General features: G+C 33.9%; 17 non-coding genes across 17 annotated transcripts; all 17 read right to left on the bottom strand.

The window, feature by feature from the left end:
* Positions 1-189: 189 nt before the first annotated feature.
* On the bottom strand, positions 190-271 carry TRNAS-UGA (transfer RNA serine (anticodon UGA)). Its single transcript has one exon. It is a non-coding gene; the product is annotated as a tRNA-Ser (tRNA).
* A 1,479-nt stretch (positions 272-1,750) lies between these two features.
* TRNAS-UGA (transfer RNA serine (anticodon UGA)) lies at positions 1,751-1,832 on the bottom strand. Its single transcript has one exon. It is a non-coding gene; the product is annotated as a tRNA-Ser (tRNA).
* A 942-nt stretch (positions 1,833-2,774) lies between these two features.
* TRNAS-CGA (transfer RNA serine (anticodon CGA)) lies at positions 2,775-2,856 on the bottom strand. Its single transcript has one exon. It is a non-coding gene; the product is annotated as a tRNA-Ser (tRNA).
* Positions 2,857-4,335: 1,479 nt separating this feature from the next.
* On the bottom strand, positions 4,336-4,417 carry TRNAS-UGA (transfer RNA serine (anticodon UGA)). Its single transcript has one exon. It is a non-coding gene; the product is annotated as a tRNA-Ser (tRNA).
* A 942-nt stretch (positions 4,418-5,359) lies between these two features.
* Positions 5,360-5,441, bottom strand: TRNAS-CGA (transfer RNA serine (anticodon CGA)). Its single transcript has one exon. It is a non-coding gene; the product is annotated as a tRNA-Ser (tRNA).
* Positions 5,442-6,920: 1,479 nt separating this feature from the next.
* Positions 6,921-7,002, bottom strand: TRNAS-UGA (transfer RNA serine (anticodon UGA)). The gene has a single exon. It is a non-coding gene; the product is annotated as a tRNA-Ser (tRNA).
* A 1,211-nt stretch (positions 7,003-8,213) lies between these two features.
* On the bottom strand, positions 8,214-8,295 carry TRNAS-UGA (transfer RNA serine (anticodon UGA)). Its single transcript has one exon. It is a non-coding gene; the product is annotated as a tRNA-Ser (tRNA).
* Positions 8,296-9,774: 1,479 nt separating this feature from the next.
* TRNAS-UGA (transfer RNA serine (anticodon UGA)) lies at positions 9,775-9,856 on the bottom strand. Its single transcript has one exon. It is a non-coding gene; the product is annotated as a tRNA-Ser (tRNA).
* Positions 9,857-11,067: 1,211 nt separating this feature from the next.
* TRNAS-UGA (transfer RNA serine (anticodon UGA)) lies at positions 11,068-11,149 on the bottom strand. Its single transcript has one exon. It is a non-coding gene; the product is annotated as a tRNA-Ser (tRNA).
* Positions 11,150-12,360: 1,211 nt separating this feature from the next.
* Positions 12,361-12,439, bottom strand: TRNAS-UGA (transfer RNA serine (anticodon UGA)). The gene has a single exon. It is a non-coding gene; the product is annotated as a tRNA-Ser (tRNA).
* Positions 12,440-13,653: 1,214 nt separating this feature from the next.
* Positions 13,654-13,735, bottom strand: TRNAS-UGA (transfer RNA serine (anticodon UGA)). Its single transcript has one exon. It is a non-coding gene; the product is annotated as a tRNA-Ser (tRNA).
* A 1,479-nt stretch (positions 13,736-15,214) lies between these two features.
* On the bottom strand, positions 15,215-15,296 carry TRNAS-UGA (transfer RNA serine (anticodon UGA)). Its single transcript has one exon. It is a non-coding gene; the product is annotated as a tRNA-Ser (tRNA).
* Positions 15,297-16,238: 942 nt separating this feature from the next.
* TRNAS-CGA (transfer RNA serine (anticodon CGA)) lies at positions 16,239-16,320 on the bottom strand. Its single transcript has one exon. It is a non-coding gene; the product is annotated as a tRNA-Ser (tRNA).
* A 1,479-nt stretch (positions 16,321-17,799) lies between these two features.
* TRNAS-UGA (transfer RNA serine (anticodon UGA)) lies at positions 17,800-17,881 on the bottom strand. The gene has a single exon. It is a non-coding gene; the product is annotated as a tRNA-Ser (tRNA).
* A 942-nt stretch (positions 17,882-18,823) lies between these two features.
* Positions 18,824-18,905, bottom strand: TRNAS-CGA (transfer RNA serine (anticodon CGA)). The gene has a single exon. It is a non-coding gene; the product is annotated as a tRNA-Ser (tRNA).
* A 1,479-nt stretch (positions 18,906-20,384) lies between these two features.
* On the bottom strand, positions 20,385-20,466 carry TRNAS-UGA (transfer RNA serine (anticodon UGA)). Its single transcript has one exon. It is a non-coding gene; the product is annotated as a tRNA-Ser (tRNA).
* Positions 20,467-21,946: 1,480 nt separating this feature from the next.
* Positions 21,947-22,028, bottom strand: TRNAS-UGA (transfer RNA serine (anticodon UGA)). Its single transcript has one exon. It is a non-coding gene; the product is annotated as a tRNA-Ser (tRNA).
* Positions 22,029-22,309: the final 281 nt, after the last annotated feature.

Genomic DNA, 22,309 nt, shown 5'->3' with positions numbered 1-22,309 from the left:
ATGAGCTTCTGTGGAAAAATAATTGCTTTGCATTTTATGATTGTCATTTAAAACCTGTTGCAATTTCTATTAGGTGGCTGCTATATTAATAGACAAACTATGTGAAATATAATAGCTAGTATAGTTTCCTAGAAAATAAAGGAGTCAAGGAAGTATGATCTTTGTTTTTTACATGCTGAAAAAGCAAGACATAGCTGGCAGGATTTGAACCTGCGCGGGGAAACCCCAATGGATTTCAAGTCCATCGCCTTAACCACTCGGCCACAACTACTTCTATACAACTACCCGACATTACCTGGAGTACAAAATAATTTATTATCGTTCTGTTTATTTCATTGGTCCCATGCTTATTTAATGTAGAATTAGCACACCTGCCTCTGCACAATCATAAATTTGTTTATTAACTTGCATTTTCTCTTATCATTCATTTCATCTCTGCAGATCTCCCAAGATCAAATTTTGCATTCTTTAGTGGCAGTATGGATATTGTGAAAGGCACATCATAGGATTCTTCAAATGTATATGTGAAATAATTAGTTCATAACATCAAGGCTGCAAACTAGGATTAAATCAGGATTAGGATACAATGGTGAGTATGATGGTTTCCAAAAAATATTGATTTAAATTTTTCAATTACTGTTTATGTTTTAAAAAGAAACAGCTCATGTCAGTGTTATAGAGATATATTTAAGATTAACTTTAAGATGGGATAGATTTCCTGAGCTTGGTGGCAATTGTTGATTATGATGAAGATGATAATATGTTCTGGAATGAACAAAAAAACTTTGTTATGTATCTTAAAAAGTGGCCGATGGAAATAATTGCAATACATTCACTGTAATTCCACAGATAGCACTACAGTTTTGTGATATTTGAAAGTATCTGATATGCACATTTCTTCCTAGTGCTGCTGATTTGTTAATTAAAAGTTTAGTTGTTATTAACAAAACAAATTTTTACTCAGATCTACACATAAATAACCATTACATCATGAAACAGTAAAAAAAATTTGGAGATGGTTTGATGACATGTTCCTAAAATGCAGGAAGAGCCTCACTGTCTGAGATCACGTGCTTCAAAAAGCAGTCCATTGTGAAATAGGATGCAAGTGAAGGTGATTTAGGATGAGACAGTTACATTGTTTAACATAACATATTTTGCTTTTCTACATCTTAAATGCATATTGTGTTTTTAAATAAGTTTGAAAAGCAAAATGTAGCTGGCAGGATTTGAACCTGCGCGAGTCCATCGCCTTAACCACTCGGCCACAACTACCTGCACGTTGATTTTGTGATGAGCTTCTGTGGAAAAATAATTGCTTTCCATTTCATGATTGTCATTTAAAACCTGTAGCAATTTCTTTTAGGTGGCTGCTATATTAATAGACAAACTATGTGAAATATAATAGCTAGTATAGTTTCCTAGAAAATAAAGGAGTCAAGGAAGTATGATCTTTGTTTTTGACATGCTCGAAAAGCAAGACGTAGCTGGCAGGATTTGAACATGCGCGAGTCCATCGCCTTAACCACTCGGCCACAACTACCTGCATGTTGATTTTGTGATGAGCTTCTGTGGAAAAATAATTGCTTTGCATTTTATGATTGTCATTTAAAACCTGTTGCAATTTCTATTAGGTGCCTGCTATATTAATAGACAAACTATGTGAAATATAATAGCTAGTATAGTTTCCTAGAAAATAAAGGAGTCAAGGAAGTATGATCTTTGTTTTTTACATGCTGAAAAAGCAAGACATAGCTGGCAGGATTTGAACCTGCGCGGGGAAACCCCAATGGATTTCAAGTCCATCGCCTTAACCACTAGGCCACAACTACTTCTATACAACTACCCGACATTACCTGGAGTACAAAATAATTTATTATCGTTCTGTTTATTTCATTGGTCCCATGCTTATTTAATGTAGAATTAGCACACCTGCCACTGCACAATCATAAATTTGTTTATTAGCATGCATTTTCTCTCATCATTCATTTCATCTCTGCAGATCTCTCAAGATCAAATTTTGCATTCTTTAGTGGCAGTATGGATATTGTGAAAGGCACATCATAGGATTCTGCAAATGTATATGTGAAATAATTAGTTAATAACATCAAGGCTGCAAACTAGGATTAAATCAGGATTAGGATACAATGGTGAGTATGATGGTTTCCAAAAAATATTGATTTAAATTTTTCAATTACTGTTTATGTTTTAAAAAGAAACAGCTCATGTCAGTGTTATAGAGATATATTTAAGATTAACTTTAAGATGGGAAAGATTTCCTGAGCTTGGTGGCAATTGTTGATTATGATGAAGATGATAATATGTTCTGGAATGAACAAATAAACTTTGTTATGTATCTTAAAAAGTGGCCGATGGAAATAATTGCAATACATTCACTGTAATTCCACAGATAGCACTACAGTTTTGTGATATTTGAAAGTATCTGATATGCACATTTCTTCCTAGTGCTGCTGATTTGTTAATTAAAAGTTTAGTTGTTATTAACAAAACAAATTTTTACTCAGATCTACACATAAATAACCATTACAATATGAAACAGTAAAAAAAATTGGAGATGGTTTAATGACATGTTCCTAAAATGCAGGAAGAGCCTCACTGTCTGAGATCACGTGCTTCAAAAAGCAGTCCATTGTGAAATAGGATGCAGGTGAAGGTGATTTAGGATGAGACAGTTACATTGTTCAACATAACATATTTTGCTTTTCTACATCTTAAATGCATATTGTGTTTTTAAATAAGTTTGAAAAGCAAAACGTAGCTGGCAGGATTTGAACCTGCGCGGGGAATCCCCAATGGATTTCGAGTCCATCGCCTTAACCACTCAGCCACAACTACTTCTATACCAATACCAGATATTACCTGGAGTACAAAATAATTTATTATCGTTCTGTTTATTTCATTGGTCCCATGCTTATTTAATGTAGAATTAGCACACCTGCCACTGCACAATCATAAATTTGTTTATTAACATGCATTTTCTCTCATCATTCATTTCATCTCTGCAGATCTCTCAAGATCAAATTTTGCATTCTTTAGTGGCAGTATGGATATTGTGAAAGGCACATCATAGGATTCTGCAAATGTATATGTGAAATAATTAGTTCATAACATCAAGGCTGCAAACTAGGATTAAATGAGGATTAGGATACAATGGTGAGTATGATGGTTTCCAAAAAATATTGATTTAAATTTTTCAATTACTGTTTATGTTTTAAAAAGAAACAGCTCATGTCAGTGTTATAGAGATATATTTAAGATTAACTTTAAGATGGGAAAGATTTCCTGAGCTTGGTGGCAATTGTTGATTATGATGAAGATGATAATATGTTCTGGAATGAACAAATAAACTTTGTTATGTATCTTACAAAGTGGCTGATGGAAATAATTGCAATACATTCACTGTAATTCCACAGATAGCACTACAGTTTTGTGATATTTGAAAGTATCTGATATGCACATTTCTTCCTAGTGCTGCTGATTTGTTAATTAAAAGTTTAGTTGTTATTAACAAATCAAATTTTAACTCAGATCTACACATAAATAACCATTACATCATGAAACAGTAAAAAAAATTTGGAGATGGTTTGATGACATGTTCCTAAAATGCAGGAAGAGCCTCACTGTCTGAGATCACGTGCTTCAAAAAGCAGTCCATTGTGAAATAGGATGCAAGTGAAGGTGATTTAGGATGAGACAGTTACATTGTTTAACATAACATATTTTGCTTTTCTACATCTTAAATGCATATTGTGTTTTTAAATAAGTTTGAAAAGCAAAACGTAGCTGGCAGGATTTGAACCTGCGCGAGTCCATCGCCTTAACCACTCGGCCACAACTACCTGCACGTTGATTTTGTGATGAGCTTCTGTGGAAAAATAATTGCTTTCCATTTCACGATTGTCATTTAAAACCTGTTGCAATTTCTTTTAGGTGGCTGCTATATTAATAGACAAACTATGTGAAATATAATAGCTAGTATAGTTTCCTAGAAAATAAAGGAGTCAAGGAAGTATGATCTTTGTTTTTGACATGCTCGAAAAGCAAGACGTAGCTGGCAGGATTTGAACCTGCGCGAGTCCATCGCCTTAACCGCTCGGCCACAACTACCTGCACGTTGATTTTGTGATGAGCTTCTGTGGAAAAATAATTGCTTTGCATTTTATGATTGTCATTTAAAACCTGTTGCAATTTCTATTAGGTGGCTGCTATATTAATAGACAAACTATGTGAAATATAATAGCTAGTATAGTTTCCTAGAAAATAAAGGAGTCAAGGAAGTATGATCTTTGTTTTTTACATGCTCAAAAAGCAAGACATAGCTGGCAGGATTTGAACCTGCGTGAGGAAACCCCAATGGATTTCAAGTCCATTGCCTTAACCACTCGGCCACAACTACTTCTATACAACTACCCGACATTACCTGGAGTACAAAATAATTTATTATCGTTCTGTTTATTTCATTGGTCCCATGCTTATTTAATGTAGAATTAGCACACCTGCCTCTGCACAATCATAAATTTGTTTATTAGCATGCATTTTCTCTCATCATTCATTTCATCTCTGCAGATCTCTCAAGATCAAATTTTGCATTCTTTAGTGGCAGTATGGATATTGTGAAAGGCACATCATAGGACTCTGCAAATGTATATGTGAAATAATTAGTTCATAACATCAAGGCTGCAAACTAGGATTAAATCAGGATTAGGATACAATGGTGAGTATGATGGTTTCCAAAAAATATTGATTTAAATTTTTCAATTACTGTTTATGTTTTAAAAAGAAACAGCTCATGTCAGTGTTATAGAGATATATTTAAGATTAACTTTAAGATGGGAAAGATTTCCTGAGCTTGGTGGCAATTGTTGATTATGATGAAGATGATAATATGTTCTGGAATGAACAAATAAACTTTGTTATGTATCTTAAAAAGTGGCCGATGGAAATAATTGCAATACATTCACTGTAATTCCACAGATAGCACTACAGTTTTGTGATATTTGAAAGTATCTGATATGCACATTTCTTCCTAGTGCTGCTGATTTGTTAATTAAAAGTTTAGTTGTTATTAACAAAACAAATTTTTACTCAGATCTACACATAAATAACCATTACAATATGAAACAGTAAAAAAAATTGGAGATGGTTTAATGACATGTTCCTAAAATGCAGGAAGAGCCTCACTGTCTGAGATCACGTGCTTCAAAAAGCAGTCCATTGTGAAATAGGATGCAGGTGAAGGTGATTTAGGATGAGACAGTTACATTGTTCAACATAACATATTTTGCTTTTCTACATCTTAAATGCATATTGTGTTTTTAAATAAGTTTGAAAAGCAAAACGTAGCTGGCAGGATTTGAACCTGCGCGGGGAATCCCCAATGGATTTCGAGTCCATCGCCTTAACCACTCAGCCACAACTACTTCTATACCAATACCAGATATTACCTGGAGTACAAAATAATTTATTATCGTTCTGTTTATTTCATTGGTCCCATGCTTATTTAATGTAGAATTAGCACACCTGCCACTGCACAATCATAAATTTGTTTATTAACATGCATTTTCTCTCATCATTCATTTCATCTCTGCAGATCTCTCAAGATCAAATTTTGCATTCTTTAGTGGCAGTATGGATATTGTGAAAGGCACATCATAGGATTCTGCAAATGTATATGTGAAATAATTCGTTCATAACATCAAGGCTGCAAACTAGGATTAAATGAGGATTAGGATACAATGGTGAGTATGATGGTTTCCAAAAAATATTGATTTAAATTTTTCAATTACTGTTTATGTTTTAAAAAGAAACAGCTCATGTCAGTGTTATAGAGATATATTTAAGATTAACTTTAAGATGGGAAAGATTTCCTGAGCTTGGTGGCAATTGTTGATTATGATGAAGATGATAATATGTTCTGGAATGAACAAATAAACTTTGTTATGTATCTTACAAAGTGGCTGATGGAAATAATTGCAATACATTCACTGTAATTCCACAGATAGCACTACAGTTTTGTGATATTTGAAAGTATCTGATATGCACATTTCTTCCTAGTGCTGCTGATTTGTTAATTAAAAGTTTAGTTGTTATTAACAAATCAAATTTTAACTCAGATCTACACATAAATAACCATTACATCATGAAACAGTAAAAAAAATTTGGAGATGGTTTGATGACATGTTCCTAAAATGCAGGAAGAGCCTCACTGTCTGAGATCACGTGCTTCAAAAAGCAGTCCATTGTGAAATAGGATGCAAGTGAAGGTGATTTAGGATGAGACAGTTACATTGTTTAACATAACATATTTTGCTTTTCTACATCTTAAATGCATATTGTGTTTTTAAATAAGTTTGAAAAGCAAAACGTAGCTGGCAGGATTTGAACCTGCGCGAGTCCATCGCCTTAACCACTCGGCCACAACTACCTGCACGTTGATTTTGTGATGAGCTTCTGTGGAAAAATAATTGCTTTCCATTTCACGATTGTCATTTAAAACCTGTTGCAATTTCTTTTAGGTGGCTGCTATATTAATAGACAAACTATGTGAAATATAATAGCTAGTATAGTTTCCTAGAAAATAAAGGAGTCAAGGAAGTATGATCTTTGTTTTTGACATGCTCGAAAAGCAAGACGTAGCTGGCAGGATTTGAACCTGCGCGAGTCCATCGCCTTAACCGCTCGGCCACAACTACCTGCACGTTGATTTTGTGATGAGCTTCTGTGGAAAAATAATTGCTTTGCATTTTATGATTGTCATTTAAAACCTGTTGCAATTTCTATTAGGTGGCTGCTATATTAATAGACAAACTATGTGAAATATAATAGCTAGTATAGTTTCCTAGAAAATAAAGGAGTCAAGGAAGTATGATCTTTGTTTTTTACATGCTCAAAAAGCAAGACATAGCTGGCAGGATTTGAACCTGCGTGAGGAAACCCCAATGGATTTCAAGTCCATTGCCTTAACCACTCGGCCACAACTACTTCTATACAACTACCCGACATTACCTGGAGTACAAAATAATTTATTATCGTTCTGTTTATTTCATTGGTCCCATGCTTATTTAATGTAGAATTAGCACACCTGCCTCTGCACAATCATAAATTTGTTTATTAGCATGCATTTTCTCTCATCATTCATTTCATCTCTGCAGATCTCTCAAGATCAAATTTTGCATTCTTTAGTGGCAGTATGGATATTGTGAAAGGCACATCATAGGACTCTGCAAATGTATATGTGAAATAATTAGTTCATAACATCAAGGCTGCAAACTAGGATTAAATCAGGATTAGGATACAATGGTGAGTATGATGGTTTCCAAAAAATATTGATTTAAATTTTTCAATTACTGTTTATGTTTTAAAAAGAAACAGCTCATGTCAGTGTTATAGAGATATATTTAAGATTAACTTTAAGATGGGAAAGATTTCCTGAGCTTGGTGGCAATTGTTGATTATGATGAAGATGATAATATGTTCTGGAATGAACAAAAAAACTTTGTTATGTATCTTAAAAAGTGGCCAATGGAAATAATTGCAATACATTCACTGTAATTCCACAGATAGCACTACAGTTTTGTGATATTTGAAAGTATCTGATATGCACATTTCTTCCTAGTGCTGCTGATTTGTTAATTAAAAGTTTAGTTGTTATTAACAAAACAAATTTTAACTCAGATCTACACATAAATAACCATTATATCATGAAACAGTAAAAAAAATTTGGAGATGGTTTGATGACATGTTCCTAAAATGCAGGAAGAGCCTCACTGTCTGAGATCACGTGCTTCAAAAAGCAGTCCATTGTGAAATAGGATGCAAGTGAAGGTGATTTAGGATGAGACAGTTACATTGTTTAACATAACATATTTTGCTTTTCTACATCTTAAATGCATATTGTGTTTTTAAATAAGTTTGAAAAGCAAAACATAGCTGGCAGGATTTGAACCTGCGCGAGTCCATCGCCTTAACCACTCGGCCACAACTACCTGCACGTTGATTTTGTGATGAGCTTCTGTGGAAAAATAATTGCTTTCCATTTCATGATTTTCATTTAAAACCTGTTGCAATTTCTATTAGGTGGCTGCTATATTAATAGACAAACTATGTGAAATATAATAGCTAGTATAGTTTCCTAGAAAATAAAGGAGTCAAGGAAGTATGATCTTTGTTTTTTACATGCACAAAAAGCAAGACGTAGCTGGCAGGATTTGAACCTGCGCGGGGAAACGCCAATGAATTTCAAGTCCATCGCCTTAACCACTCAGCCACAACTACTTCTATACAGCTACCCGACAGTACCTGGAGTACAAAATAATTTATTATCGTTCTGTTTATTTCATTGGTCCCATGCTTATTTAATGTAGAATTGGCACACCTGCCTCTGCACAATCATAAATTTGTTTATTAACTTGCATTTTCTCTTATCATTCATTTCATCTCTGCAGATCTCTCAAGATCAAATTTTGCATTCTTTAGTGGCAGTATGGATATTGTGAAAGGCACATCATAGGATTCTGCAAATGTATATGTGAAATAATTAGTTCATAACATCAAGGCTGCAAACTAGGATTAAATCAGGATTAGGATACAATGGTGAGTATGATGGTTTCCAAAAAATATTGATTTAAATTTTTCAATTACTGTTTATGTTTTAAAAAGAAACAGCTCATGTCAGTGTTATAGAGATATATTTAAGATTAACTTTAAGATGGGAAAGATTTCCTGAGCTTGGTGGCAATTGTTGATTATGATGAAGATGATAATATGTTCTGGAATGAACAAATAAACTTTGTTATGTATCTTTAAAAGTGGCCGATGGAAATAATTGCAATACATTCACTGTAATTCCACAGATAGCACTACAGTTTTGTGATATTTGAAAGTATCTGATATGCACATTTCTTCCTAGTGCTGCTGATTTGTTAATTAAAAGTTTAGTTGTTATTAACAAAACTAATTTTAACTCAGATCTACACATAAATAACCATTACATCATGAAACAGTAAAAAAAATTTGGAGATGGTTTGATGACATGTTCCTAAAATGCAGGAAGAGCCTCACTGTCTGAGATCACGTGCTTCAAAAAGCAGTCCATTGTGAAATAGGATGCAAGTGAAGGTGATATAGGATGAGACAGTTACATTGTTTAACATAACATATTTTGCTTTTCTACATCTTAAATGCATATTGTGTTTTTAAATAAGTTTGAAAAGCAAAACGTAGCTGGCAGGATTTGAACCTGCGCGAGTCCATCGCCTTAACCACTCGGCCACAACTACCTGCACGTTGATTTTGTGATGAGCTTCTGTGGAAAAATAATTGCTTTCCATTTCATGATTGTCATTTAAAACCTGTTGCAATTTCTATTAGGTGGCTGCTATATTAATAGACAAACTATGTGAAATATAATAGCTAGTATAGTTTCCTAGAAAATAAAGGAGTCAAGGAAGTATGATCTTTGTTTTTGACATGCTCGAAAAGCAAGACGTAGCTGGCAGGATTTGAACCTGCGCGAGTCCATCGCCTTAACCGCTCGGCCACAACTACCTGCACGTTGATTTTGTGATGAGCTTCTGTGGAAAAATAATTGCTTTGCATTTTATGATTGTCATTTAAAACCTGTTGCAATTTCTATTAGGTGGCTGCTATATTAATAGACAAACTATGTGAAATATAATAGCTAGTATAGTTTCCTAGAAAATAAAGGAGTCAAGGAAGTATGATCTTTGTTTTTTACATGCTCAAAAAGCAAGACATAGCTGGCAGGATTTGAACCTGCGTGAGGAAACCCCAATGGATTTCAAGTCCATTGCCTTAACCACTCGGCCACAACTACTTCTATACAACTACCCGACATTACCTGGAGTACAAAATAATTTATTATCGTTCTGTTTATTTCATTGGTCCCATGCTTATTTAATGTAGAATTAGCACACCTGCCTCTGCACAATCATAAATTTGTTTATTAGCATGCATTTTCTCTCATCATTCATTTCATCTCTGCAGATCTCTCAAGATCAAATTTTGCATTCTTTAGTGGCAGTATGGATATTGTGAAAGGCACATCATAGGACTCTGCAAATGTATATGTGAAATAATTAGTTCATAACATCAAGGCTGCAAACTAGGATTAAATCAGGATTAGGATACAATGGTGAGTATGATGGTTTCCAAAAAATATTGATTTAAATTTTTCAATTACTGTTTATGTTTTAAAAAGAAACAGCTCATGTCAGTGTTATAGAGATATATTTAAGATTAACTTTAAGATGGGAAAGATTTCCTGAGCTTGGTGGCAATTGTTGATTATGATGAAGATGATAATATGTTCTGGAATGAACAAAAAAACTTTGTTATGTATCTTAAAAAGTGGCCAATGGAAATAATTGCAATACATTCACTGTAATTCCACAGATAGCACTACAGTTTTGTGATATTTGAAAGTATCTGATATGCACATTTCTTCCTAGTGCTGCTGATTTGTTAATTAAAAGTTTAGTTGTTATTAACAAAACAAATTTTAACTCAGATCTACACATAAATAACCATTATATCATGAAACAGTAAAAAAAATTTGGAGATGGTTTGATGACATGTTCCTAAAATGCAGGAAGAGCCTCACTGTCTGAGATCACGTGCTTCAAAAAGCAGTCCATTGTGAAATAGGATGCAAGTGAAGGTGATTTAGGATGAGACAGTTACATTGTTTAACATAACATATTTTGCTTTTCTACATCTTAAATGCATATTGTGTTTTTAAATAAGTTTGAAAAGCAAAACATAGCTGGCAGGATTTGAACCTGCGCGAGTCCATCGCCTTAACCACTCGGCCACAACTACCTGCACGTTGATTTTGTGATGAGCTTCTGTGGAAAAATAATTGCTTTCCATTTCATGATTTTCATTTAAAACCTGTTGCAATTTCTATTAGGTGGCTGCTATATTAATAGACAAACTATGTGAAATATAATAGCTAGTATAGTTTCCTAGAAAATAAAGGAGTCAAGGAAGTATGATCTTTGTTTTTTACATGCACAAAAAGCAAGACGTAGCTGGCAGGATTTGAACCTGCGCGGGGAAACGCCAATGAATTTCAAGTCCATCGCCTTAACCACTCAGCCACAACTACTTCTATACAGCTACCCGACAGTACCTGGAGTACAAAATAATTTATTATCGTTCTGTTTATTTCATTGGTCCCATGCTTATTTAATGTAGAATTGGCACACCTGCCTCTGCACAATCATAAATTTGTTTATTAACTTGCATTTTCTCTTATCATTCATTTCATCTCTGCAGATCTCTCAAGATCAAATTTTGCATTCTTTAGTGGCAGTATGGATATTGTGAAAGGCACATCATAGGATTCTGCAAATGTATATGTGAAATAATTAGTTCATAACATCAAGGCTGCAAACTAGGATTAAATCAGGATTAGGATACAATGGTGAGTATGATGGTTTCCAAAAAATATTGATTTAAATTTTTCAATTACTGTTTATGTTTTAAAAAGAAACAGCTCATGTCAGTGTTATAGAGATATATTTAAGATTAACTTTAAGATGGGAAAGATTTCCTGAGCTTGGTGGCAATTGTTGATTATGATGAAGATGATAATATGTTCTGGAATGAACAAATAAACTTTGTTATGTATCTTTAAAAGTGGCCGATGGAAATAATTGCAATACATTCACTGTAATTCCACAGATAGCACTACAGTTTTGTGATATTTGAAAGTATCTGATATGCACATTTCTTCCTAGTGCTGCTGATTTGTTAATTAAAAGTTTAGTTGTTATTAACAAAACTAATTTTAACTCAGATCTACACATAAATAACCATTACATCATGAAACAGTAAAAAAAATTTGGAGATGGTTTGATGACATGTTCCTAAAATGCAGGAAGAGCCTCACTGTCTGAGATCACGTGCTTCAAAAAGCAGTCCATTGTGAAATAGGATGCAAGTGAAGGTGATATAGGATGAGACAGTTACATTGTTTAACATAACATATTTTGCTTTTCTACATCTTAAATGCATATTGTGTTTTTAAATAAGTTTGAAAAGCAAAACGTAGCTGGCAGGATTTGAACCTGCGCGAGTCCATCGCCTTAACCACTCGGCCACAACTACCTGCACGTTGATTTTGTGATGAGCTTCTGTGGAAAAATAATTGCTTTCCATTTCATGATTGTCATTTAAAACCTGTTGCAATTTCTATTAGGTGGCTGCTATATTAATAGACAAACTATGTGAAATATAATAGCTAGTATAGTTTCCTAGAAAATAAAGGAGTCAAGGAAGTATGATCTTTGTTTTTTACATGCTCAAAAAGCAAGACGTAGCTGGCAGGATTTGAACCTGCGCGGGGAAACGCCAATGAATTTCAAGTCCATCGCCTTAACCACTCAGCCACAACTTCTTCTATACAGCTACCCGACAGTACCTGGAGTACAAAATAATTTATTATCGTTCTGTTTATTTCATTGGTCCCATGCTTATTTAATGTAGAATTGGCACACCTGCCTCTGCACAATCATAAATTTGTTTATTAACTTGCATTTTCTCTTATCATTCATTTCATCTCTGCAGATCTCTCAAGATCAAATTTTGCATTCTTTAGTGGCAGTATGGATATTGTGAAAGGCACATCATAGGATTCTGCAAATGTATATGTGAAATAATTAGTTCATAACATCAAGGCTGCAAACTAGGATTAAATCAGGATTAGGATACAATGGTGAGTATGATGGTTTCCAAAAAATATTGATTTAAATTTTTCAATTACTGTTTATGTTTTAAAAAGAAACAGCTCATGTCAGTGTTATAGAGATATATTTAAGATTAATTTTAAGATGGGATAGATTTCCTGAGCTTGGTGGCAATTGTTGATTATGAAGAAGATGATAATATGTTCTGGAATGAACAAATAAACTTTGTTATGTATCTTAAAAAGTGGCCGATGGAAATAATTGCAATACATTCACTGTAATTCCACAGATAGCACTACAGTTTTGTGATATTTGAAAGTATCTGATATGCACATTTCTTCCTAGTGCTGCTGATTTGTTAATTAAAAGTTTAGTTGTTATTAACAACACAAATTTTAACTCAGATCTACACATAAATAACCATTACATCATGAAACAGTAAAAAAAATTTGGAGATGGTTTGATGACATGTTCCTAAAATGCAGGAAGAGCCTCACTGTCTGAGATCACGTGCTTCAAAAAGCAGTCCATTGTGAAATAGGATGCAAGTGAAGGTGATTTAGGATGAGACAGTTACATTGTTTAACATAACATATTTTGCTTTTCTACATCTTAAATGCATATTGTGTTTTTAAATAAGTTTGAAAAGCAAAACGTAGCTGGCAGGATTTGAACCTGCGCGAGTCCATCGCCTTAACCACTCGGCCACAACTACCTGCACGTTGATTTTGTGATGAGCTTCTGTGGAAAAATAATTGCTTTGCATTTTATGATTGTCATTTAAAACCTGTTGCAATTTCTATTAGGTGGCTGCTATATTAATAGACAAACTATGTGAAATATAATAGCTAGTATAGTTTCCTAGAAAATAAAGGAGTCAAGGAAGTATGATCTTTGTTTTTTACATGCTCAAAAAGCAAGACGTAGCTGGCAGGATTTGAACCTGCGCGGGGAAACCCCAATGGATTTCAAGTCCATCGCCTTAACCACTCGGCCACAACTACTTCTATACAACTACCCGACATTACCTGGAGTACAAAATAATTTATTATCGTTCTGTTTATTTCATTGGTCCCATGCTTATTTAATGTAGAATTAGCACACCTGCCTCTGCACAATCATAAATTTGTTTATTAACTTGCATTTTCTCTTATCATTCATTTCATCTCTGCAGATCTCCCAAGATCAAATTTTGCATTCTTTAGTGGCAGTATGGATATTGTGAAAGGCACATCATAGGATTCTTCAAATGTATATGTGAAATAATTAGTTCATAACATCAAGGCTGCAAACTAGGATTAAATCAGGATTAGGATACAATGGTGAGTATGATGGTTTCCAAAAAATATTGATTTAAATTTTTCAATTACTGTTTATGTTTTAAAAAGAAACAGCTCATGTCAGTGTTATAGAGATATATTTAAGATTAACTTTAAGATGGGATAGATTTCCTGAGCTTGGTGGCAATTGTTGATTATGATGAAGATGATAATATGTTCTGGAATGAACAAAAAAACTTTGTTATGTATCTTAAAAAGTGGCCGATGGAAATAATTGCAATACATTCACTGTAATTCCACAGATAGCACTACAGTTTTGTGATATTTGAAAGTATCTGATATGCACATTTCTTCCTAGTGCTGCTGATTTGTTAATTAAAAGTTTAGTTGTTATTAACAAAACAAATTTTTACTCAGATCTACACATAAATAACCATTACATCATGAAACAGTAAAAAAAATTTGGAGATGGTTTGATGACATGTTCCTAAAATGCAGGAAGAGCCTCACTGTCTGAGATCACGTGCTTCAAAAAGCAGTCCATTGTGAAATAGGATGCAAGTGAAGGTGATTTAGGATGAGACAGTTACATTGTTTAACATAACATATTTTGCTTTTCTACATCTTAAATGCATATTGTGTTTTTAAATAAGTTTGAAAAGCAAAATGTAGCTGGCAGGATTTGAACCTGCGCGAGTCCATCGCCTTAACCACTCGGCCACAACTACCTGCACGTTGATTTTGTGATGAGCTTCTGTGGAAAAATAATTGCTTTCCATTTCATGATTGTCATTTAAAACCTGTTGCAATTTCTTTTAGGTGGCTGCTATATTAATAGACAAACTATGTGAAATATAATAGCTAGTATAGTTTCCTAGAAAATAAAGGAGTCAAGGAAGTATGATCTTTGTTTTTGACATGCTCGAAAAGCAAGACGTAGCTGGCAGGATTTGAACATGCGCGAGTCCATCGCCTTAACCACTCGGCCACAACTACCTGCATGTTGATTTTGTGATGAGCTTCTGTGGAAAAATAATTGCTTTGCATTTTATGATTGTCATTTAAAACCTGTTGCAATTTCTATTAGGTGGCTGCTATATTAATAGACAAACTATGTGAAATATAATAGCTAGTATAGTTTCCTAGAAAATAAAGGAGTCAAGGAAGTATGATCTTTGTTTTTTACATGCTGAAAAAGCAAGACATAGCTGGCAGGATTTGAACCTGCGCGGGGAAACCCCAATGGATTTCAAGTCCATCGCCTTAACCACTAGGCCACAACTACTTCTATACAACTACCCGACATTACCTGGAGTACAAAATAATTTATTATCGTTCTGTTTATTTCATTGGTCCCATGCTTATTTAATGTAGAATTAGCACACCTGCCACTGCACAATCATAAATTTGTTTATTAGCATGCATTTTCTCTCATCATTCATTTCATCTCTGCAGATCTCTCAAGATCAAATTTTGCATTCTTTAGTGGCAGTATGGATATTGTGAAAGGCACATCATAGGATTCTGCAAATGTATATGTGAAATAATTAGTTAATAACATCAAGGCTGCAAACTAGGATTAAATCAGGATTAGGATACAATGGTGAGTATGATGGTTTCCAAAAAATATTGATTTAAATTTTTCAATTACTGTTTATGTTTTAAAAAGAAACAGCTCATGTCAGTGTTATAGAGATATATTTAAGATTAACTTTAAGATGGGAAAGATTTCCTGAGCTTGGTGGCAATTGTTGATTATGATGAAGATGATAATATGTTCTGGAATGAACAAATAAACTTTGTTATGTATCTTAAAAAGTGGCCGATGGAAATAATTGCAATACATTCACTGTAATTCCACAGATAGCACTACAGTTTTGTGATATTTGAAAGTATCTGATATGCACATTTCTTCCTAGTGCTGCTGATTTGTTAATTAAAAGTTTAGTTGTTATTAACAAAACAAATTTTTACTCAGATCTACACATAAATAACCATTACAATATGAAACAGTAAAAAAAATTGGAGATGGTTTAATGACATGTTCCTAAAATGCAGGAAGAGCCTCACTGTCTGAGATCACGTGCTTCAAAAAGCAGTCCATTGTGAAATAGGATGCAGGTGAAGGTGATTTAGGATGAGACAGTTACATTGTTCAACATAACATATTTTGCTTTTCTACATCTTAAATGCATATTGTGTTTTTAAATAAGTTTGAAAAGCAAAACGTAGCTGGCAGGATTTGAACCTGCGCGGGGAATCCCCAATGGATTTCGAGTCCATCGCCTTAACCACTCAGCCACAACTACTTCTATACCAATACCAGATATTACCTGGAGTACAAAATAATTTATTATCGTTCTGTTTATTTCATTGGTCCCATGCTTATTTAATGTAGAATTAGCACACCTGCCACTGCACAATCATAAATTTGTTTATTAACATGCATTTTCTCTCATCATTCATTTCATCTCTGCAGATCTCTCAAGATCAAATTTTGCATTCTTTAGTGGCAGTATGGATATTGTGAAAGGCACATCATAGGATTCTGCAAATGTATATGTGAAATAATTAGTTCATAACATCAAGGCTGCAAACTAGGATTAAATCAGGATTAGGATACAATGGTGAGTATGATGGTTTCCAAAAAATATTGATTTAAATTTTTCAATTACTGTTTATGTTTTAAAAAGAAACAGCTCATGTCAGTGTTATAGAGATATATTTAAGATTAACTTTAAGATGGGAAAGATTTCCTGAGCTTGGTGGCAATTGTTGATTATGATGAAGATGATAATATGTTCTGGAATGAACAAATAAACTTTGTTATGTATCTTACAAAGTGGCTGATGGAAATAATTGCAATACATTCACTGTAATTCCACAGATAGCACTACAGTTTTGTGATATTTGAAAGTATCTGATATGCACATTTCTTCCTAGTGCTGCTGATTTGTTAATTAAAAGTTTAGTTGTTATTAACAAATCAAATTTTAACTCAGATCTACACATAAATAACCATTACATCATGAAACAGTAAAAAAAATTTGGAGATGGTTTGATGACATGTTCCTAAAATGCAGGAAGAGCCTCACTGTCTGAGATCACGTGCTTCAAAAAGCAGTCCATTGTGAAATAGGATGCAAGTGAAGGTGATTTAGGATGAGACAGTTACATTGTTTAACATAACATATTTTGCTTTTCTACATCTTAAATGCATATTGTGTTTTTAAATAAGTTTGAAAAGCAAAACGTAGCTGGCAGGATTTGAACCTGCGCGAGTCCATCGCCTTAACCACTCGGCCACAACTACCTGCACGTTGATTTTGTGATGAGCTTCTGTGGAAAAATAATTGCTTTCCATTTCATGATTGTCATTTAAAACCTGTTGCAATTTCTTTTAGGTGGCTGCTATATTAATAGACAAACTATGTGAAATATAATAGCTAGTATAGTTTCCTAGAAAATAAAGGAGTCAAGGAAGTATGATCTTTGTTTTTGACATGCTCGAAAAGCAAGACGTAGCTGGCAGGATTTGAACCTGCGCGAGTCCATCGCCTTAACCGCTCGGCCACAACTACCTGCACGTTGATTTTGTGATGAGCTTCTGTGGAAAAATAATTGCTTTGCATTTTATGATTGTCATTTAAAACCTGTTGCAATTTCTATTAGGTGGCTGCTATATTAATAGACAAACTATGTGAAATATAATAGCTAGTATAGTTTCCTAGAAAATAAAGGAGTCAAGGAAGTATGATCTTTGTTTTTTACATGCTCAAAAAGCAAGACATAGCTGGCAGGATTTGAACCTGCGCGGGGAAACCCCAATGGATTTCAAGTCCATTGCCTTAACCACTCGGCCACAACTACTTCTATACAACTACCCGACATTACCTGGAGTACAAAATAATTTATTATCGTTCTGTTTATTTCATTGGTCCCATGCTTATTTAATGTAGAATTAGCACACCTGCCTCTGCACAATCATAAATTTGTTTATTAGCATGCATTTTCTCTCATCATTCATTTCATCTCTGCAGATCTCTCAAGATCAAATTTTGCATTCTTTAGTGGCAGTATGGATATTGTGAAAGGCACATCATAGGACTCTGCAAATGTATATGTGAAATAATTAGTTCATAACATCAAGGCTGCAAACTAGGATTAAATCAGGATTAGGATACAATGGTGAGTATGATGGTTTCCAAAAAATATTGATTTAAATTTTTCAATTACTGTTTATGTTTTAAAAAGAAACAGCTCATGTCAGTGTTATAGAGATATATTTAAGATTAACTTTAAGATGGGAAAGATTTCCTGAGCTTGGTGGCAATTGTTGATTATGATGAAGATGATAATATGTTCTGGAATGAACAAAAAAACTTTGTTATGTATCTTAAAAAGTGGCCAATGGAAATAATTGCAATACATTCACTGTAATTCCACAGATAGCACTACAGTTTTGTGATATTTGAAAGTATCTGATATGCACATTTCTTCCTAGTGCTGCTGATTTGTTAATTAAAAGTTTAGTTGTTATTAACAAAACTAATTTTAACTCAGATCTACACATAAATAACCATTACAATATGAAACAGTAAAAAAAATGGGAGATGGTTTAATGACATGTTCCTAAAATGCAGGAAGAGCCTCACTGTCTGAGATCACGTGCTTCAAAAAGCAGTCCATTGTGAAATAGGATGCAGGTGAAGGTGATTTAGGATGAGACAGTTACATTGTTCAACATAACATATTTTGCTTTTCTACATCTTAAATGCATATTGTGTTTTTAAATAAGTTTGAAAAGCAAAATGTAGCTGGCAGGATTTGAACCTGCGCGGGGAATCCCCAATGGATTTCGAGTCCATCGCCTTAACCACTCGGCCACAACTACTTCTATACCACTACCAGATATTACCTGGAGTACAAAATAATTTATTATCGTTCTGTTTATTTCATTGGTCCCATGCTTATTTAATGTAGAATTAGCACACCTGCCACTGCACAATCATAAATTTGTTTATTAACATGCATTTTCTCTCATCATTCATTTCATCTCTGCAGATCTCTCAAGATCAAATTTTGCATTCTTTAGTGGCAGTATGGATATTGTGAAAGGCACATCATAGGATTCTGCAAATGTATATGTGAAATAATTAGTTCATAACATCAAGGCTGCAAACTAGGATTAAATGAGGATTAGGATACAATGGTGAGTATGATGGTTTCCAAAAAATATTGATTTAAATTTTTCAATTACTGTTTATGTTTTAAAAAGAAACAGCTCATGTCAGTGTTATAGAGATATATTTAAGATTAACTTTAAGATGGGAAAGATTTCCTGAGCTTGGTGGCAATTGTTGATTATGATGAAGATGATAATATGTTCTGGAATGAACAAATAAACTTTGTTATGTATCTTACAAAGTGGCTGATGGAAATAATTGCAATACATTCACTGTAATTCCACAGATAGCACTACAGTTTTGTGATATTTGAAAGTATCTGATATGCACATTTCTTCCTAGTGCTGCTGATTTGTTAATTAAAAGTTTAGTTGTTATTAACAAATCAAATTTTAACTCAGATCTACACATAAATAACCATTACATCATGAAACAGTAAAAAAAATTTGGAGATGGTTTGATGACATGTTCCTAAAATGCAGGAAGAGCCTCACTGTCTGAGATCACGTGCTTCAAAAAGCAGTCCATTGTGAAATAGGATGCAAGTGAAGGTGATTTAGGATGAGACAGTTACATTGTTTAACATAACATATTTTGCTTTTCTACATCTTAAATGCATATTGTGTTTTTAAATAAGTTTGAAAAGCAAAACGTAGCTGGCAGGATTTGAACCTGCGCGAGTCCATCGCCTTAACCACTCGGCCACAACTACCTGCACGTTGATTTTGTGATGAGCTTCTGTGGAAAAATAATTGCTTTCCATTTCATGATTGTCATTTAAAACCTGTTGCAATTTCTATTAGATGGCTGCTATATTAATAGACAAACTATGTGAAATATAATAGCGAGTATAGTTTCCTAGAAAATAAAGGAGTAAAGGAAGTATGATCTTTGTTTTTGACATGCTCGAAAAGTAAGACGTAGCCGGCAGGATTTGAACCTGCGCGAGTCCATCGCCTTAACCACTCGGCCACAACTACCTGTACGTTGATTTTGTGATGAGCTTCTGTGGAAAAATAATTGCTTTGCATTTTATGATTGTCATTTAAAACCTGTTGCAATTTCTATTAGGTGGCTGCTATATTAATAGACAAACTATGTGAAATATAATAGCTAGTATAGTTTCCTAGAAAATAAAGGAGTCAAGGAAGTATGATCTTTGTTTTTTACATGCTGAAAAAGCAAGACGTAGCTGGCAGGATTTGAACCTGTGCGGGGAAACCCCAATGGATTTCAAGTCCATCGCCTGAACCACTCGGCCACAACTACGTCTATACAACTCCCCGACATTACCTGGAGTACAAAATAATTTATTATCGTTCTGTTTATTTCATTGGTCCCATGCTTATTTAATGTAGAATTAGCACACCTGCGTCTGCACAATCATAAATTTGTTTATTAACTTGCATTTTCTCTTATCATTCATTTCATCTCTGCAGATCTCTCAAGATCAAATTTTGCATTCTTTAGTGGCAGTATGGATATATGTGAAAGGCACATCATAGGATTCTGCTAATGTATATGTGAAATAATTAGTTCATAACATCAAGGCTGCAAACTAGGATTAAATCAGGATTAGGATACAATGGTGAGTATGATGGTTTCCAAAAAATATTGATTTAAATTTTTCAATTACTGTTTATGTTTTAAAAAGAAACAGCTCATGTCAGTGTTATAGAGATATATTTAAGATTAACTTTAAGATGGGAAAGATTTCCTGAGCTTGGTGGCAATTGTTGATTATGATGAAGATGATAATATGTTCTGGAATGAACAAATAAACTTTGTTATGTATCTTACAAAGTGGCTGATGGAAATAATTGCAATACATTCACTGTAATTCCACAGATAGCACTACAGTTTTGTGATATTTGAAAGTATCTGATATGCACATTTCTTCCTAGTGCTGCTGATTTGTTAATTAAAAGTTTAGTTGTTATTAACAAATCAAATTTTAACTCAGATCTACACATAAATAACCATTACATCATGAAACAGTAAAAAAAATTTGGAGATGGTTTGATGACATGTTCCTAAAATGCAGGAAGAGCCTCACTGTCTGAGATCACGTGCTTCAAAAAGCAGTCCATTGTGAAATAGGATGCAAGTGAAGGTGATTTAGGATGAGACAGTTACATTGTTTAACATAACATATTTTGCTTTTCTACATCTTAAATGCATATTGTGTTTTTAAATAAGTTTGAAAAGCAAAACGTAGCTGGCAGGATTTGAACCTGCGCGAGTCCATCGCCTTAACCACTCGGCCACAACTACCTGCACGTTGATTTTGTGATGAGCTTCTGTGGAAAAATAATTGCTTTCCATTTCATGATTGTCATTTAAAACCTGTTGCAATTTCTATTAGGTGGCTGCTATATTAATAGACAAACTATGTGAAATATAATAGCTAGTATAGTTTCCTAGAAAATAAAGGAGTCAAGGAAGTATGATCTTTGTTTTTGACATGCTCGAAAAGTAAGACGTAGCTGGCAGGATTTGAACCTGCGCGAGTCCATCGCCTTAACCACTCGGCCACAACTACCTGCACGTTGATTTTGTGATGAGCTTCTGTGGAAAAATAATTGCTTTGCATTTTATGATTGTCATTTAAAATCTGTTGCAATTTCTATTAGGTGGCTGCTATATTAATAGATAAACTATGTGAAATATAATAGCTAGTATAGTTTCCTAGAAAATAAAGGAGTCAAGGAAGTATGATCTTTGTTTTTTACATGCTCAAAAAGCAAGACGTAGCTGGCAGGATTTGAACCTGTGCGGGGAAACCCCAATGGATTTCAAGTCCATCGCCTTAACCACTCGGCCACAACTACTTCTATACAACTACCCGACATTACCTGGAGTACAAAATAATTTATTATCGTTCTGTTTATTTCATTGGTCCCATGCTTATTTAATGTAGAATTAGCACACCTGCCTCTGCACAATCATAAATTTGTTTATTAACTTGCATTTTCTCTTATCATTCATTTCATCTCTGCAGATCTCTCAAGATCAAATTTTGCATTCTTTAGTGGCAGTATGGATATTGTGAAAGGCACATTATAGGATTCTGCAAATGTATATGTGAAATAATTAGTTCATAACATCAAGG

This window comes from Taudactylus pleione, unplaced genomic scaffold, assembly GCF_031769625.1.
Source record: "Taudactylus pleione unplaced genomic scaffold, aTauple2 ptg000085l, whole genome shotgun sequence".
In the NCBI taxonomy this organism is placed as follows: Eukaryota; Metazoa; Chordata; class Amphibia; order Anura; family Myobatrachidae; genus Taudactylus; species Taudactylus pleione.
This window is presented reverse-complemented; position numbering and strand designations above follow the sequence as displayed.